The sequence below is a fragment of the Cyprinodon variegatus genome, unplaced genomic scaffold (assembly GCF_000732505.1).
Source record: "Cyprinodon variegatus isolate N-32 unplaced genomic scaffold, C_variegatus-1.0 Scaffold212, whole genome shotgun sequence".
NCBI classification, from domain to species: domain Eukaryota; kingdom Metazoa; phylum Chordata; class Actinopteri; order Cyprinodontiformes; family Cyprinodontidae; genus Cyprinodon; species Cyprinodon variegatus.
The window spans coordinates 391,790-410,221 of NW_015150665.1; positions in this window are offsets into that span (position 1 = coordinate 391,790).

Below are 18,432 nucleotides of genomic sequence, written 5' to 3' on the forward strand. Positions count from 1 at the left end.
TTATCGGCCCCGATAGATTCTGGCTGTGAACAGAATCTAATTGACTCTGCTTTCGCTCAACATATGGGAGTAGAGCTTATTCCTCTACAGAACCCTCTTCGTGTTTTTGTTTGGATGACAGAGATCTGCCTCAGATTACCCACCAGACAATCCCTTTACAAATAACCGTTTCTGGGAACCATATTGAAAACATCTCTTTCTTTGTTTTCCCTACAGCAAACTCTGCATTAACTTTGGGTTTCGATTGGCTCCAGGCTCATAATCCCACTATAAATTGGACCAGCAGACATGTGGACTCATGGTCCATTTATTGTCACTCACACTGTCTCAGATCTGCTGTTCCCCCAAGTTTCCAGGTTCTGGATTCTAGTGAGTCAGAAACCATTAATCTCTCTTCCATTCCTGCCGACTACCACGACCTATCCCAGGTATTTAGCAAATCCAAAGAATGGGTGACATCAAATTCTACCTGATGTCAGGGCTCCAGTTTTTTGTGTTTGTCTCTTCGTCTTGTCTTTGTGTTCTCCCTTCCACCACCAGGAGGCGCCTGGTTCCGGTCCGCCTCCTCACACACCTGCTGACGCTTACCTCAACACCGGACTGCTCTTAAGCTGCTGGTTGCCACTACTTCGACGCCAGAGTGTTTGCCAGTTTGGGCTGCTCTAGCCAAGCCTTGTTTATTCTGAGTCTAATCTGAGTTTTGTATTGCAAGCTTTTGTACACTAGCCAAGCTGAAGTCTCTTTGAGTTCTGACTGAGTGCTTGTCTCCCTGAGATTCAACTTTTTTTTGTTTTTGCCTTTCGGCAGGAAGCCTTCCTGCAAACTGGACCTTTCCGGACCACCTCTCCCAGGAGGGATCTACTGAGCCTTACATTGAGCGACTGATTTCAAACAGGAGGTTTGGATCCAGCCACCTTAGAAATCGCTGAGATAACCCACTGAGTAAGGAAACCATCTTCACCACGACCCGTTCAAGTACCACAGGAAAACTGAGTTGCAACCTGCGTCTGCATCATTCCTCACCGTTCGAGTTCTGGGTAAACCCTGTTCCGCCCTCCACTGAATCAGACAAACTCTGGAAGACCAACACACAGACTGGAGTCAAAGAGTCTCCACTTCTCTGGAAAAGTGAGTCGCAACAAATCCACTCCTTCAAGATTAACAAATTCAATTTCCCACTGAGCCTGAATCTAACAGTCTGTCTTCGCCTTGTCTTCCAGTTTCTGGCTGAGCAGAGTTTGGAGAAACTCTGCACTGAGCTCAAAAACATTTCAATAAAACCTGTTGAACTTTTACTCTGTGTCTCTCTGTTTGGCTTCACTGCATGTGGGTCCGAGCCTTAGATAAAATCATGACACCTGAAACTGGCTAAGGTTACATTTAAATACAGAGACTGTTATTCACGGAAGACACCTAGTTTCGCTCATCAGGGGTCGCTACAATTAGTGTTGCTTCGGTGTGCAAATTTGTCAATACAATGTCGGACTCCATATTTTTTTCTGGTCCCCTCCCTGATCTGAACGGTGATGACATGTTTAGCTGCATGTCATCATTCAACCGCTGGTGGTGTAGGTGGTGTCTTGAAAATGCATACAGCAGGGGACAGTAATCACCTGTTGTTTGCAACCAGAGACAAAGAAAAAAAGTGTACAATAGTAGCTAAGCTAATGCTTAGCAGATCATTTGCAATCCATTTCATACTGTAATACTGACAATATGCTGCCATTTTCGGGACATTAGTCACATTTTCAAAGCAAACATTACAACAAGATTTGGTGGTATGACTGAATAGACACTTTTTCATAACTGCAAAAATAGTGTCAATAAAACCAGATTAGGATATTCAGCACCCACGTAGGGCCTTTGATGAAACATGCCGGTTCCCAACTGGCATATGCTGGTTCTGGACACGCCTACTGTATGTCAGTTTCCAACTGGCATATGCTGATTCCCAACTGGTATATGCCATGTGCCACTTTTGGCTCTAGGTGCTGCTGAAGTTTTGTTTGACCAGTGTGTGACTGAGTTTAAACAGATGTTCGGATATACTGAGTCAGTTTCTGACATTCCCCATAAGATGTAGAATTTAAAACAGGGTTAACAACCAGTGTGAGACTTTGCCTTTGAGTGTTGAACTCTAGCAGCTTCTTCTGCCTGGAACCAATAAGCTTTAAAGAGTGGTTTTCTTCAAGCCTTGGATGAAAGAATTAAGGATGCAGAGAAAAGTCTATAACTCTACAGGAACTAATATCCCTGGCTATTAGCATTGGTAACAGATGTTGAGAGAGAACTTGGCAAAAAAATAAAATAAAAAAATATTTAACCTCTTCTGCAATCCTATCTTCTAAATCGCTCACAAACTTCTGACTCTTTCAGGCCAGGTCTAGAAGAACCAATGCAGATTCGGGTACGTGGTTGTAATCGAAAGGAACAATAACGGCAGATGAAAACCGGACTCTGGCAGTAACAGTGTGAAACAGTGAGTGGATAACAATTTAAATGAACAATTACTTCTTCCTGTTGTACGCCTACCTGAACCATTTCATGTCTCGGCTCTAGATAGAAATCCTCTGCATGTAATCACGAACTGAACAGAATCAGTAAAATTTTTGGTGTCAGGCAATAATATTGAAGAAAAACTTTTTTTCCTGTTATCTTCACCCTAATCTCCCATTATTTTAGGTTACATTTGGGTCAACCTTCATAATCCTTACCTGAACTTGAAAGACAATTGAGTTGAATCATGGAGTGACTATTGTCTGTCAAATTGTCTATAGTCGGCCTTGTCTCCAGTCTTAAATTCTCACGAGCAGGAAACAGCAGTAGATCTCTCCCTGGTTCTGTCTCAAGATCATGACCTTCAACTGATTTTCAGTAAGTATAAGGCTCTCTCTCTCCAGCCTCACTGCCCATATGACTGTGCTATTGAGCAGCTACCTGGAGCTCCTCACCCCTGCAATAGATTATATAACCTGTCCAAGCCTGAGAGAGAGAGAGAATGGGGAAGTACGAAAATTAGTTGTTAGCTGCTGGAATTATCCAAAACCTTTAACTCACCTGTGGGAGCAGATTTTTTATTTTTTTTTTTTGGGAAAAAGGATGGATTACTAACACCTTTCATTGATGGGGCCTTAACCTGATTACTATGGTAAATAAATATTCATTTCCTCTGCTCTCAGCTGCTTTTGAACTGGTTCATGGCTCACATTTCCTCACCAAGTTGGATCTCTGCAATGCCTACCACCTAGTCAGAATCAGAGAAGGACACAAATGGAAGGTTGCATTCAAGAGGTCATCTATCTGATAATGGCTTTCTGTCTTATGAATACACTTGCACTTTTTCAGTCTCTTGTGAATGACTTCCTTAGAGATTCTTTAAATCAGTTTGTATCCATACACCTTGATGACATTCTGATTTTCTCTAGTACATTATCCGAACATAAGATCCATGTACATCAACCTCACCACCATCTTCTACAGAACCAACCCTTTGTCAAAGCTGAGAATGTGATTTTCATGCTACATTAATCACCTTTTTCTCTTCTCAAGAGTGGGCAGGTGAAGACAGATCCAGAAAAGATTCAACCATTCTTAATTGGCCTACTCCCTCAACTTGCAAGCAGTATGCAATGGTCGAAACCAGAAACTGGGACTAGAAAAGCTTTAAATGACATCTACAATTAGGTCCCACCTCATTCACTGGGTCATTAGATAAAATTCTGTTACCATCCTGGAATCAAATGAACTTTTGCACTCCTTAGATTAAATTTCTGTCGGCTTGCAAAAGTTATTTTATAGCCTTTCCAATGTGTGCCCACAACAAAGCTAGTCACCAGTGTTAGGATAACATTGTTAGGTTCTCTGGGGTTTGCTGCTTTTATGGTGTGAGTTAGCTTCCTGTCACAGAGAAGATATTTGCTGGTGGTTCGGACAACCCGTGTTGCTGTACACTCTAGAAAATTTTCTTAATCAAGATTCTTTTTGTAAATAAAAAAAAATATGTGTCCAAATACTGCAAAACTGCATGTGGGTCAGAAAACTACAAACCATCATGAGGTAGCACATGACGTGACACAATGGATCGATAAAGAATTTCCTTGCTTTTAAGAATAGATTTTGATTTATTTTATTGTTTGTTTGTTTTTGTTGCACCCCTATAAATGACTGTATATTGTAGCATAATAACATATAATGTTATTTTTAGGTTTTTAAAATTTAAGTCAAATTAAGTCAAATGCTCTGAATTTGTAGCAGGGGATAACATGTGAGCCCAGAAAACTTGTAAGTAGTCCAATATTACACATTTGAATTCGGCAGCAATCTGTCTTATCTAGTAATACAATTGTAAATGTAGTTTGAAATAGGTAGTAAAGCAATGTGGGAGCAGCATTTTAAAGAAATAATCTTTTCTGGTAGCAATAAAATGAAATAAATGATGGGTTAAGTATATGAAAATTATCTGAAGCACTGCCTCACATATAAGATGGTGCTTCACAGAAATGTTCAGTCTACTAGCTATGCATTCTAATGACACAAAAGCAATCAATATGATCTGGAATGTGTTCAATCAGTAGTGTATCACACAGCAATGAAAACTGAATAGCTGTCACCCTCACTTTACACATACTCTGATCAACAACTGCCCTGGGTTCCTCTGCACAGTTTTGAAGTCTGGTCTGGTTGGCTTTTAGTTTGAGGTAAAAGTTCTATATATTTCACATAAACATTGTGAAATGGAAACAGTGTAAAATGGTTAAAAAAAAGGGCAAAATCAGCAACAACAAACAACTTACATTAAAATGCAGGAATTGGGTAAAGTTAAGCTTCCCTTTTTTAACACCTTATTGCATGATTCAACACCCCTGCTGCTATTCTCAAAGAAAGCAACTTATTTTTTAAGTCTTGAAAGGCGATATGTTTGTAATTATTGACATTTTAGTAAGGATTGCCATTTTATGTTGTGTGACCCTGTAGACATGAGTGGCAGTTGGCTGGCTGTGGAGGAAGATGGCCGGCTGGGGGGCAGCAATTTTTCAGAAACAAGGAGCCCACTGAGGAGGTGGAGAAATGGGCAAGGGAGGTGGAGGTTCAGTAATTCACATGCAGTGCAGGAGGCCTCCTTGTATTACCCCCACCCCTCCCCTAAATCCCGGGAGGGCAAGGGGGGGATTGATGAAACGAGAAGGAAGGCCTAATTAAAGGCTCTCAGCTCAAACGCATTGATGTATTACATCTATTATGCCACAGTTCGATAGGTCTGCCAGGCCAGGCTGCCGCGGCTAGTGAGTCCCGCCAAACAAACTGAATAAATAATAGCAACTGAGAGGGAGAGAGGGAGAAAGGGAGAGATAAGTTCAACAGGCAAAGTTGTGATAAAGCCCTCTATAGCCATATTCATACCCTGCAGGCTCTGAGATTGATATTATGTGTGAAAAATATAATTTGCAGTCCATACACCAGAAGTAGCAAGAGGGAAATGAAAGGTATAAAACAGCATTAAGAGCCAAAGCCTATAATTTAGGGATTGCTTTATTGATACAAACTTCAGCATGTTTAATTTAATAACAATAACTATTGATTAAGAGGTTGAAAATGTACAAATAAATTAAAGAAGAGGTGACAAACGATGGGTAAAAACAACATTGCATTTTTTTTGTGCATCCAGAGGACATTTAGTGTGCACCAACATTGATTATGGAAGTTCCTCAGGTGAAGTGCTTTCTCACCCACCACTCACAAGTCCTTCAGCTTTTTGAGATCTGTTGAAAGACTGTACTTGTTTTTTTTTCATATTTTATGATTATAAACCGCATATCACATGTGATTTGTGGATGGTATCATCCTGGAAGAGGACCACATCTGACAAATTTTCTATTTTGGGATTATATGTATATCCCATAGGAGGAAACTTTGTATTGATTCAAAAAAAATCCCAAAATCCTCCACATAATTTTCAAGATTCTGTCACTGCATGGGTTGACAGTACTGCTTTCCAATGAAGTCTATTGGATATAAAATGAAAACTAGACGCAGAATATGAGTAGTAGAAGGTGGTTCAACAACTCCAAAACAATGCCACTGATTAACTGCTAATTTGAAATTCAGGGGAATTGGAGGCCTTGGATAAAGCCCCTCTTGCAGATGACATATCAGTAGGTGGGGTAAATACCAGGCAAATAACGTTTCCTCATCCGTTATTTAAACTTTCTTTCTTCCAATAGACACCACTTTACAAAAGAAAGTAAAAAAGATAATGAAAAAGCATTAAATTTAGTTTAATGTTAGGGTTCTATTAGACTTAGGCAACATACAATAAACACAAGATGCCTTCAGCTACTTTTTGCCTCTATCTGATTTCTTCACAGTATAAAAGCAGCCAAACATCCGTTTCACATTTTAAAGCTGTCTTGAATAAGAATTTTTCTGGCTTACTAAAGGTTTTTCAAATGTTTGGCTCCTTTTTTTTTTTTTCTTTTCTTTTTTTTTTTTTTTACTAATTCCCATCTTCTTTTTATTCCTGTAGTACATTTTAGCAATTACAGTAAGGAGAAAACAAAGAAAGTGAACATGTTAGCTCTGTTGCATCACAGCAAGAGCAGTGTGGAGTACACATTATCTGCCCTTGTATGTATGGGTTCTGTCTAAGTACTCTGTCTATATTCCACCATATAGAAACATGCTTTTTAAGTTAATAGGCATTGCTTATCCTGCAATGGACTAAGGACCGATGCGGGCAGTAGCTGTCAGTCAAAGCTTTATTCATAAAGCACTTAACAAACCCTAGGGCAACCAATGTTCAGCACAGTGGAATAAAAAATACATGTCATATTTTTAGATACACTTGAAGTAAGCATAATTTATATGAACCAAAATGGACAATTTAATTCAGAAATTGTGAATTTTTTTTTTTTCACTTCAGCTTTGTGTGTTGCTCAAAAGCAGCTGTGCAACATCGGAACGCAGTAATGGACAAGAGTATGTGAAAAAGACACTGATTAGTCAGTCACTTCATTTGGATGGGAATAAACTGATCTTGGATAATAAAGTAAAAAATCTTGGTGTTATTTTTGATCAGGACCTGTCAGTTAAATCCAAAGAGGTTTCTAGAATTTCTTTCTTTCATCTGCAGAATATTGCAAAAATTAGAAATATCCTGTCAAGGGTTGATGCTATGATAATAGTCCATGCATTTGTGAATTCAAGGCTGGACTATTGTAGCCTAATTCTTTACTATCAGGAAGTTCACAAACTGTAGTTAAAAGCCTTCAGCTGATCCAAAATGCTGCAGCCCGAGTTCTGATTAAAATTAAAAAGAGAGATCATATCTCTCCTATCCTGGCTTCTCTTCATTGGCTTCCTGTTGAATCCAGAATACAATTTAAAATCCCCCTTCTTACATATAAAACCTTAAATGGCGAAGCTCCTTCTTATATCAGAGATATGATTGTTCCTTATGTTCTTAACAGAGCACTTCACTCTCAATCTGCAGGTTTATTAGTGGTTCCTAGAATTGCTAAAAGTAGAATGGGAGGCAGATCTTTTAGTTATCAGGCTCCTCTCCTCTGGAACCAACTACCAGTTTTAGTCTGTTAGGCAGACACCCTGTGTACTTCTGAGTGAAAACCTTCCTTTTTGATAAAGCTTACAGTTGAAGTAGGCTATCTCTATAGTTAAATTACAATAGACATAGACTTCTGGAGGACATAGGGACCCCTTTTTTTCATCATGCTGCTCCATTCTACTTCTATTCTCCCACTCTTTCTCATACTAGCTTCATCTCGTCTGTTCCTGTTTGGGTTTGACACCATTCTGGAGAGAATTATCAGCTGTGCTGTTGCCATCAACAACTTTGTTAATAGATGTTGGAGATCAGCCATTTGTTCAGTGTAGTCCTGTTTCTCTGTCTGTGACTGGCTGGATGTGCGCTCTTTATCCTCTGACATGGGAGCTGGCTCGGTTCTTGTCTGCCTGGCTGTGTGTTTCTTGGACCGGGTCACCTTTTACAGTTGCCTTTTGTATCTCTACTTCTTTCCCTATCTCTGCTTCTGGCTCCTTGAACCCCAGTCGGCCTCAGCAGATGGCCACTCACACTCAGCCTGGTTCTGCTGGAGGTTCCTTCCTGTTAAAAGGGAGTTTTTCCTCTCCACTGTCACTACAAGCATACATGGTGTGAGGGATTGCTCCACACACACATAGCCCGAATCACGCAAGCACAAAAAAAATTGATGAGATGAGAAATCTGCTTCCTGGTATGTTGAAGTGCCGATAATCTGCATCCAATAATTTACAGTCTTAGGTTTTGGGAATATATAGGAATTATGCTCTAATTTTTAGTTACCGATCTATCATTAAAATATCTTAATTTGACAAAGCAGATGTTCTCTTTTTTTCCTGTTTAATGCGATTGCAATTGCGGATCTTTACCTGGCCGGTGTTCTGTCAGCTCAGCATACCATGTCAGGCCGGCATACCCTTAGTTATAGCCATGCACACGCATGATAGTAATTAATGGTTATCAGTCCTGTGCCAGTAAGCTCAGTAGGTTGTTATCACTGAGTGAACCCTAATCCTAACCCTAAAGTAATTCCTTTCCCCCATGGAATTAATTAATCTATTTATGTGTAATCTGAGAATAATTTTAGTAGTTCTTCATGCGCTGTAAAAATGAATAAATAAAAATAAAATTGTTTCACATGTTGCTTCATATTCAAATTAAAAACAAAGAAATCTCATATCCTTTCAACTGAGTTGTAGAATGATCTCCCTATAAATATTTAATTCTCTGTGAAAAAAATGCCGATCATTCTTTAATAAGATCCTCATTTTATGGACATGCAATGCTTGTATTTAAACCTAATGTGTGTAGCGAACGTAGTGAATGATTTATTTGTTGTTTTATGCACAAACTACAACAAAAACCTGACTAAATCGCAAAAAAAATCCAGCGTGCTTGGATGTAAAGAGAGCGTAGACAGAGGAAACTCTATGTAATGCATATTACTAAGGGTATCCTGGCCTGACAAAGCAAATAGTCATCCCACATAGATTACTTTCTTGTAGTCTGCTTATACAAGGGAGCTCTGTGATTGGTGGTAAACCATCCTTGCTTAAGAAATTACATTTGTGTGTCAGGGCAGTCTCAAAAATCCACACACAAATGCAGTGAAGTTTAAAGACCACTGGTGCTTTGTAACTTAATTTTATAATTGTTTATGGTCCAGAAATACTTTGGCCAATCATGTGCTGTGCATGTGTGAATCTTGTATGCTTGCGTGAATCGTACTGTGTGTGTGGAGCTTGTACTGTGCGTGTATGAATCACATTTGTGTATTTGTGAAAATTGACACTGATTTAGCTCCATACTAGCTAAACTGAACAAACAGAATTTCAGATCTAAATTACAACAATAATAATTGTTAAACTGCCTCAAATTTATATAGACTGAGAACTAGCCTAACACAAACTCAGTCTCAGTGCACATCATTCAGCTGCCACTAGGAGACTAAACTTACAGAGGTATAGGCATAAAAAAAATAAAAATGAATAAGAATTACCAGGCAATGTATACAATCTTTTTTTCATTGCTTTTTTTTATGATGGTTGTGGAGCAATCGAGGCAATTTAAACACAAAGGATGTTCAAACCTACTTTTACATGTTTTATTAACCTTTATGGTAACTTCTACCAACAAACCCCATTAATGTTACCATGAATATAACCACTGGTTGCCAACTTCTCTTCTTATCTTTCCCTCAGCAAGTATTGCATCTTAATGAAAGAATGATGCTGTTTTGTTGGAAGGCTCTAATTATTAAAACAGATTTGTTCCTGTTGACAGTTGATTGGTGCTTACATGGGGTGAACAATTTCATTGATTCAGCTGGTTTCCTCAGCTATAACTTTTCAAATGTCATTTTTATAGTTTAATAAATATGCTTTAAAAGAACTGTAAGAAACTACAGTTGTATTACTCATAACTGGATGGCATCAAAAAAATTGTTTGTACAGATTTTGTATTAACCGTACCTCTTGTCTTCTACTTATAGGTAGTACTTCTAGTTTATTTGTTTTTAATTGGTGCTATTAAAACGGGCTTAAATTAGACTGTATTATGTCCGTGACCTTCTTAAAAAGTATTCTCCTCTCTTCACTGATATAAACTGTAGTCTGAAATTGGTCTACACCCTTAGACAGTGACCTTTTGTCAGTATGTCTAGACTTTGACATCAACATTTCCCGGAAGTTATTATCCAGCAGCCACAGCAAATTTTACCTTGAAGAACTGAGCTGTCAAAAAGTGTAGCATTTTCCAGTAGGGGTTATGAGAAAGTACCAGGAAAGACAGGCTTTGAGGTCTTACAGGAATGCAATATCGTTGTAATATTTTACTTAGCAAAGGCTTACAGTAACCCTGAAAAACAACCACATATGTAAAAATATGAAACTCAAAATATTGTATGATTTAACTGTGGATATGATAATTCCACACATCCTGTACACATATTACAAAAAAAAACAACAAAAAAACAGACCAGCTTTCCTTACTTAGGATATATGGTGAACCTTTAAACCTCACATAAAGATAACAAACTCAGCAAACGTGAATGACATGAGATGGATTCTGTGACTGTGCATCCAGCTCCTCGTGAAGTATATAAAAAGCAGGACAGTGACAAATTCACTGGTGCTGTTTTTGGCTTTGGCAGGATGAAAAAATAATTTTGCGTGTGTGTTTGAGTGTGTGTGCTTTTGTATGTGTAAATATATGTTGCTGCTTGCCGAGCACACGGAAGAGCAGATTTGCGAGACAAGCTCGAGCAGTTGCCTTCACAGCAGTGGTGAGATTGGAAGCAAGTGATTTTTGAGCCAGTGTGACTGATGGCGTCTGTTAGCAGGGATGGCCGCAGAGAGGATTTCTTGTACTGATGGCGAGAGGAAGCCAAGGCTTTCAGAGCAACGCTGTGCTCAGAGAGTCTGCTGATCTGACAGGACAAGAAGGGCTAGTGTTTCCATTCACAGTCCTCTCAGCCCTCTGACACTTTTCTTGCTTCTACCTCTCACTTATTATGACGTCTCTTAACACTGTGCATTACATGTCTGCCTTCCTCTATCACCTCCTTAACATGCTGCCTCTGTCTCAGAGGACAAACACAACATTCAACAGGTGCTGACATTTTTTTTGTATCTACAGGTAAACTAATGAGACATCCTTCCATCTCTAGGAAACACTGCAGCTTCAATCAAATTTCATTTTGGATAGAATTTTAGATCTGTTTTTTACTAATGAGAAAGCAACAGCATTAGGGCATCTATCTGGTAAAAAACAGGGCTTGGCTATCATTTATTTTCTCTGTTTTGTGACAACATTATATTTTTTATGATTATATGAAGAATACATCGGAAAAAATAAGTATTAACAAATCCCATATTTCTGTGGCAATATGTTTTTTACAATGTGGTTGTGAAAGTCACACCAGATGTAAGTTATGGTCCTACAGCATAAAATTGGCACCCACCCACACACCAAGTGTGGGTAATAGCTATGATTGGCGGGTGAAACTGTCAATAAACCCGCCACTAATAATTAGCCATTTCTTTGTAAGATTATATATGGAAAGATATTGAAAACATTCAGTGAAACATTTTTCATACTGTGTTTTGTAATTATGTACTAGGGGCGGAAGAATATATTAAAAACAGTGCATTTTCATGAAATAGTTTAAAATTCAATACTCTGTATGTTTTTACAAGTGTTGGTCAGAAAAGTTAATTAAATCAAATAAAATAAGTTTATTCATAGTGTCAATTTACAACACATTTACAACTAATCACAAGGCACTTTAAAGTTTTAATTCAATCTAATCATATAGATTTATTTAAAGGTTTTTTTGTCTAAGAAAAACCCAGCTAAATGCATTGAGTTACTGATTTTGCAGAATTCACTCCTGGATGAGAATGTTGCAAAAGTAAGCAATCACTTGCATTGTGCTAATGACTTTGCTGCAGTCCCTCATACTAAGCATGCATGTAGCAATGGGGGAAAGGAAAACTCTCTTTTAACAGGAAGAAATCTGCAAAAGAACCAGGCTCAGTGTAAACTGAGTTTGAGTGGAAAAAGTACACACACAGGTGGAAGTCAAAGGTACTGATCAGGACTACTTTGTACTGCATCTGGGAGAAAAACAGTAGAAGGTTAGTTTCAGTAATAGTTTTCGCAGTGACATGTCCAGTCAAATGAACTCTAAACCAGCATTCTCCTGAAGATAAATTTATTCAAGCATACATTTATAGATAACCTAAGAGATTCCAACTATAAGCTTTATCCTTTTTTCATTGAGCCAAAGTACACACTGTGTTTCCCTCTCAGACTAAAGCTGATGGCTGGATCTATGGGAGAGGAGCCAGGAGAAAAAAAAGACCTGCCTCACATTAAAGCTGATGTCTGAGAGCAAAGTGCTCTGTTGGAACATAAGGTATATGATATAAGATAGGATTTGGTTATTTAGGATTTTATATGTAGGAAGGATAATGTCAAACTATATTCTGGATTTAACAGAAAGCCAGTAAAGGAAAGCTTAAGTTCTAGTATTATGATCTCTCTTTTTAATTCAGAACTTTTGCTGTCGTGTTTTGGATACTCCTTCATAGATAGAACTAGCGAAGTCCTGAAGTAGCAAATGCATGGACTAGTTTCTCAGCATCATCCCTGGACAATATATTTCAGATTTTTATGGGATTTAAAAGACAAGCCCTAATCCAAAATCATATATATATATATATATATATATATATATATATATATATATATATATATATATATATATAGTCTCTAAACAAGACACCTACCTTGAAAGTCCCTAAATTGTAGGTCTTAAAATTTTACACAGACAGTTACCGCTGTCAACGTGTTTTTATTTTTGTTTATTCAGTGATGCATTCTGATGTGATGGTGAAGATTCTCAGTCATCCAGGTCATAGTCATTCCAAAACAGTTAAAAAACAATCCACTGGACTTCTTTTTCAAGTTTAAAGACGTTTCGCTTCCCATCCAGGAAGCTTTTTCCAATTCAAAATCTTAGAATTAACGTTGAGTTCAAAGCTTTAAATAATAGCCCAAAAACTTGTTCTGGCTTAAAAAACAAGGCAAAAAAAAAAAAAAAACTCCCATATAAGCAATCTCATAGAAACACTCCACCTTTATTAATTTATTTTTTTGTGTCTTTTTGTCATGTACGGGACAGATGGACCCAGTATTCAAGGTGAGACAGTTAGTAGGAAAGTTCAAAATGTTTATTAAAACAAAACAGAACAGAAATGGGCTGCTGTGGATTTGTGGACCTGCGGCAACTGCGGGGAAAGGGAGCGGGGCACCGCCCAATCACTGACACTCTCTGGTTTGACAGTCCAGTCCATCCTCTCAATTATAGTCCGGATCAGCCAATTTGCTGCCAACGAGATGCGGCCCTGAGCTGCCCAGGGTGTTCCTGATGCTGCAGTCCTGGAGAACATGCAGTCAGCCGATCCAGGTCGGGGAAAACAGACCAGGCAGGAACAGTCCCAAGAACCAGGGGTCCGTAATCCAACCAGGGGCTCCGATTGGCCGAGGAACAGACAGATCCTGGGTTCCAGGAATCCTCAGTGCGTTTAGGCAGGCAAAGAGTCTGATTGGTGCAGAAGCATGCCCCGACAGACACGCACTGATGCAGACAGGCAGGCTCAGTGGTTAAACGGACAGAGACAAGATGTGGTACTGGGATTTCTGCAGGAAACTTTAAACTGCTCTCCTCCTAGGAGCCAGGCTAATGGGAATAAAACTGACCCTCTTCACGTTCCGAACCAAAACCCTGAGGGCTCCATGGAGAAGGACCAGGACACAATCAGAAGAAACTGCAGACACAAAAAAACCCTCTCACTCCACAGGCCACCAGGAACCAGGACTTTAACCATGGAATAAAGTAAATCTAACTAAACAGATCACAAAACAATGATCTGGCTCTGATAGCTCGGGCTGAACCAAATATAAAGCAGAAACACAGGTGGATAGGATAAGGGGTGATTAGAGACGGGGCAGCGTTAGGCAGGTGAGTGAAATGAACAATTAAGGTCAGGTATCAGTGCAGATCATGACACCCTTTTTTGCCAATTTAGCTATGGGATATGTATCCCTGAACTAAATAATAACCCAAAAGCTTTGCTTTCACAAACAGACCATTATACATTACCATATACCACTATTGCAATAAGGTTCTGCTTTAAACTTGTAACTAAGATAAAAATTATTTAGGAAGTAAAGGGTTTAGGAACTAAGATGAAATAGAGAGATACAGACAGAAAATAGTGCATGAAAAGAAAGACAATAAAACAAAACAGCAAAAATAGAAAACAGAAGATATACAGTAACTCCTAAAATTGTGCTTCCATACCTGTACTGTATGTGAGGGACACAAAACAAAGAGCATAACAGCAAAAAGAAGATCTAATCTAAAATCAATCAATCAATCAATCTATCTATCTAGAGCTTTATTTTTGAAAGTCATACTATCACTATCAGTCATGCATTTATAAGTATCACATCATTGAAATAGTTTATACATTTCTAATTTAAAAGCTAAACATTCATTTGAGGCAAATATTTATGTTGCACCTAAGGATGACGATTGTGACTAAATATTTATTTTTAAAATACACATTTAGCTTGATGTCAGCTTCAAATATTTGCTTGCTAAATAAACATTTTATTAACAAGTGAGATATGTTGTTTGTAAACAACATATTTAACTTGCTAATGGCTATTTAGAGTTGTTTTGGAGATCTGATATTCATAAATGTTTGATAGAAATACTTTTTTTCTTTTATTGCAGGCTACATAACCGAAAATACTGACTAGATCATTTTAAAAAGTGAACCCCATAGTATGTATAGTTTATAAACAGTGAATTTGTTGTGCAACAAATATAAAAAGCAAATTAAGCTCCCTTTTCCCATCACAGCTGCCATCTATACAGGCAAATCTTGACAGCTTTTCTTAAACTTGTGAAAATCTCCCTGTGCATCACCACATGTTTAGCTGTCAAAAAATTTTTGAGGAATCTGATGAAGCGGAAGAGTGGCAGTTATGGAAAAACATCAAAACTATTTCCCATCGGGAGGCTGCTGCAGCTGGTGTCATAATACAACACATGGCACATTCCTTCCTGCTAAAGATTTGCTTCAGTGGAGTATCTGACATCTCCACTACAATTCCTTTAATTGATGTTGTTAAGTGCTCACCCGCAGTTTCTGAATTGTAAATACCTCCTTTAATGTAGTGTAAAATTATCATTCCAGCATCAAAAAGCAATCCTCCTTTGCAGCTGTCAGTTTTGATGCACATTAATTTTGCAAATGCAGCATTGTCTAGAAGCAGGTGAATGCCAAGTAATGTACTTTTTCCAACCATATGACGCATGTGGCCCAATATGTTGTTTATATTGACTTCAAACATTTAATTCTTTATTACATAGTTAAGGTCTGCATTCAAGTTTGTTTTTGTTTTGTTTTTTCACTTGAAAAATTTTCTGCAGTAAGGATTTTTTTCATTTTTAAATGTTAGCTCATTTAAATTCTTCAGTAGCCTTTCATTCTGAAATCCAATGTGATCTTTTCAATGCCAGTTTATTCATAGGAAGTTAACCTTCAAAACATGCGCTTTTCATGAAAGAGGACAGGTGCAGCAGTGAAATGATAGAGAGGAATAGACTAATAAAAATAGGTTAAGCTTGTCTCTGCACTGTTTCTAACAGGCTCGGTTTGTCCCCTGCGGGCTCTCAGTGATTTGGAGTGTGACCCTGACCCTTTGCTTCTATACAAGGCAGGACACTAGCACATGCAGTGGATGTCTTAATGTACATACACACACACACACACATATACACACGTTATGTCACACTATCCTTCTGCAGACTTTCCATTTGCTTCTCTTCATTTCCAACTCATTTCTTTGGCCTAACACTATATATTTTTGTTGTTGGTCCCCACAAGAACCTATAAGTCCCAAAGATGTCTCATATTGCTTAGAAATTGCCCCCAAAAGGTAACAAAAACATGGCCACTCATTCACACACACCAACACAACCCCCCTTAAATTGAGTTGAAAAAATACCATGGTATTTTTTATTTTACTGTAAATAAAAATGGAATTGTCACAGACAGATGGAAGACATTTAATGAGGGGCATTTTTTTACTACTGGAATTGCATTGTGAATTGTCCATCCATCCATCCGTCCGTCCGTCCGTCCGTCCGTCCGTCCGTCCGTCCGTCCATCCATCCATCCATCCATCTATCTTCTCCCTCTCACTCTGTGAGGGATCACCAGTCTGTGCCAGGTCACCAGTCTGTCGCAGGGCAACACAGAGAGACACACAAAGACGTACAACCATGGAAAAATACACTCAAACATAAGGACAACTTAGAGATCCCAATTAACCTAACCGTTAAGTTTTTGACTGAGGGAGGAAGACGGGCAACCCGAAGCGAACCCACACATGCACAGGGAGAACATGCAAACTCTATACTGAAAGACCCCAGGTTGTTTTAAATTAATTGAAATATAATTTGACCTCACACTAAACTTCGGTCCTCAAACATAGACTGTGATATTGTCACTTCATTTTATTGATTATGATCTCCAATCAGTTTCTGTCCCTTTTTCTTTGTGTATACAGTAGCTTAGTTATGCTGTGTTTCACAAGTATAGTCAAGCTTTTATAACTGAAATATGTGTGAGTTGGGGCTGAATTATTTTAACAGACTCTTATATTTTGCATGTATGTTGTACATTTATTCCATATTTTTGCAAGGTAATCTATTTGACCATGATTTAAGCTTGATTTACACTTTTGTTTTCCTAAAACAGGGCCAGTTAGGCTTGTGTTCACAGAACAGTATATGGCAGTCTGATTATTGCTCGATTAAATAAAATATTTACCACTCCTACTGAGATGGACATCGAATATATTTGAACAGTACAACACTGTGATGCTTATGTCACCCAGCAAAGCAATGAGAACAGATAAACAATCAAGGATATCAATAAGGGTCTGTCAATTGCCTGCGAGAGAGCAAGTGCTAAGATAATTTAACAGTAACATTTTTGCAGTCAGTCATTCTGACCTTAGCCAAAGTGGTTGGGCTAGCTAATGGACTGTGGCATGCCTTCCTGCTATAAGGGCAATATACAGAGTTCTTAACTCACAAGCATTTCATCAAGTGTATATGCTCACGCACCACACTTTGAATTTCTCACTCTTTAAAATCAGTTTTTAAATTGTAATTCTAATACTTTTGATACTTCATTCATTTTGTATAATGTATATGGAACAAAAGGTTACCTAAATACAAGTGTTTGATGGGAACTACCTTTTCTCACCCTACAACTTCTGACCCTGACATCCTAATGTTGCAAGACTCGTCAGACCAGGCAATGTCTTTAATAACAATTTTATCAGCTCTAACCAGTGTGTCTTCTAGCATCAAAAGGGCATTTGTGCCCACAGAAGTGCAGCTCAATGGATATTTTCTGTTTTTCGGATGTGGGTCAGGAACAGGTGGCACAGAATCTTCTGTAATAACTGTCATGTTCTCATCATCTTCATTTGAGGCCACCTTCATACAGTGGAAAACACACCAGAACACAGTATAAACAGCTCTTCTTCTGGGGGAAAACCCACAAAAAATTCCATAACAAATACAGTAAAACACTTTAATGTAAGACAACAATGAGAGCTGTCTATCTGCTGTGTAAAAGCAATACCTCTTCACACCAAAAAGTGGTGGACACACACACAAAGAGGATTGCTATTTTGTAAGCAGAAGAAGATTGGCTCAATCGGTTGCTGCTTCACAAAGTTTGTAGTAGTCTAAGTGGGCAGAAATAACTCACCAAACAGCAGAATACAACTCAAGTAATGCTAGAGGGGTGCTATGATAAAAAAAAGGCAGTCCAAACAGCAATGAGAGGTGAGGCCCATGGCACAAGCTCAATTGACCAGAGGACAAAGGTGCATTAATCATATATTGTGGAGCATGCACCAACCCACAGGGTCAGATTTGACCCCTGTTAATTGATGCTGCCCAAAATGAACAAACATTTTAAAAAATTCTAAATTTGACTCCAAAATCCCATAGTGCCCCTTCTGGCCCCTGCACAGAGACACCTAGTGGATAAATATTGACCTGACATAAGCCAATATGGAGGTGACAAGAAGGCTGACCACATGCTGCTTTGTTGAGCTAAAAACCTACCTAGACAAAATTCTCTTTTCAGCAAACTAAAGATTGGTAGAATTGCTGATTTTTTGTTACTCTGATAAATGTTAACTTGAATAAAGCCCAGAACTACATTTTATGTTTTTTATAGATAAATTAACAACTCTGTGCTAGCTTAAAAAAC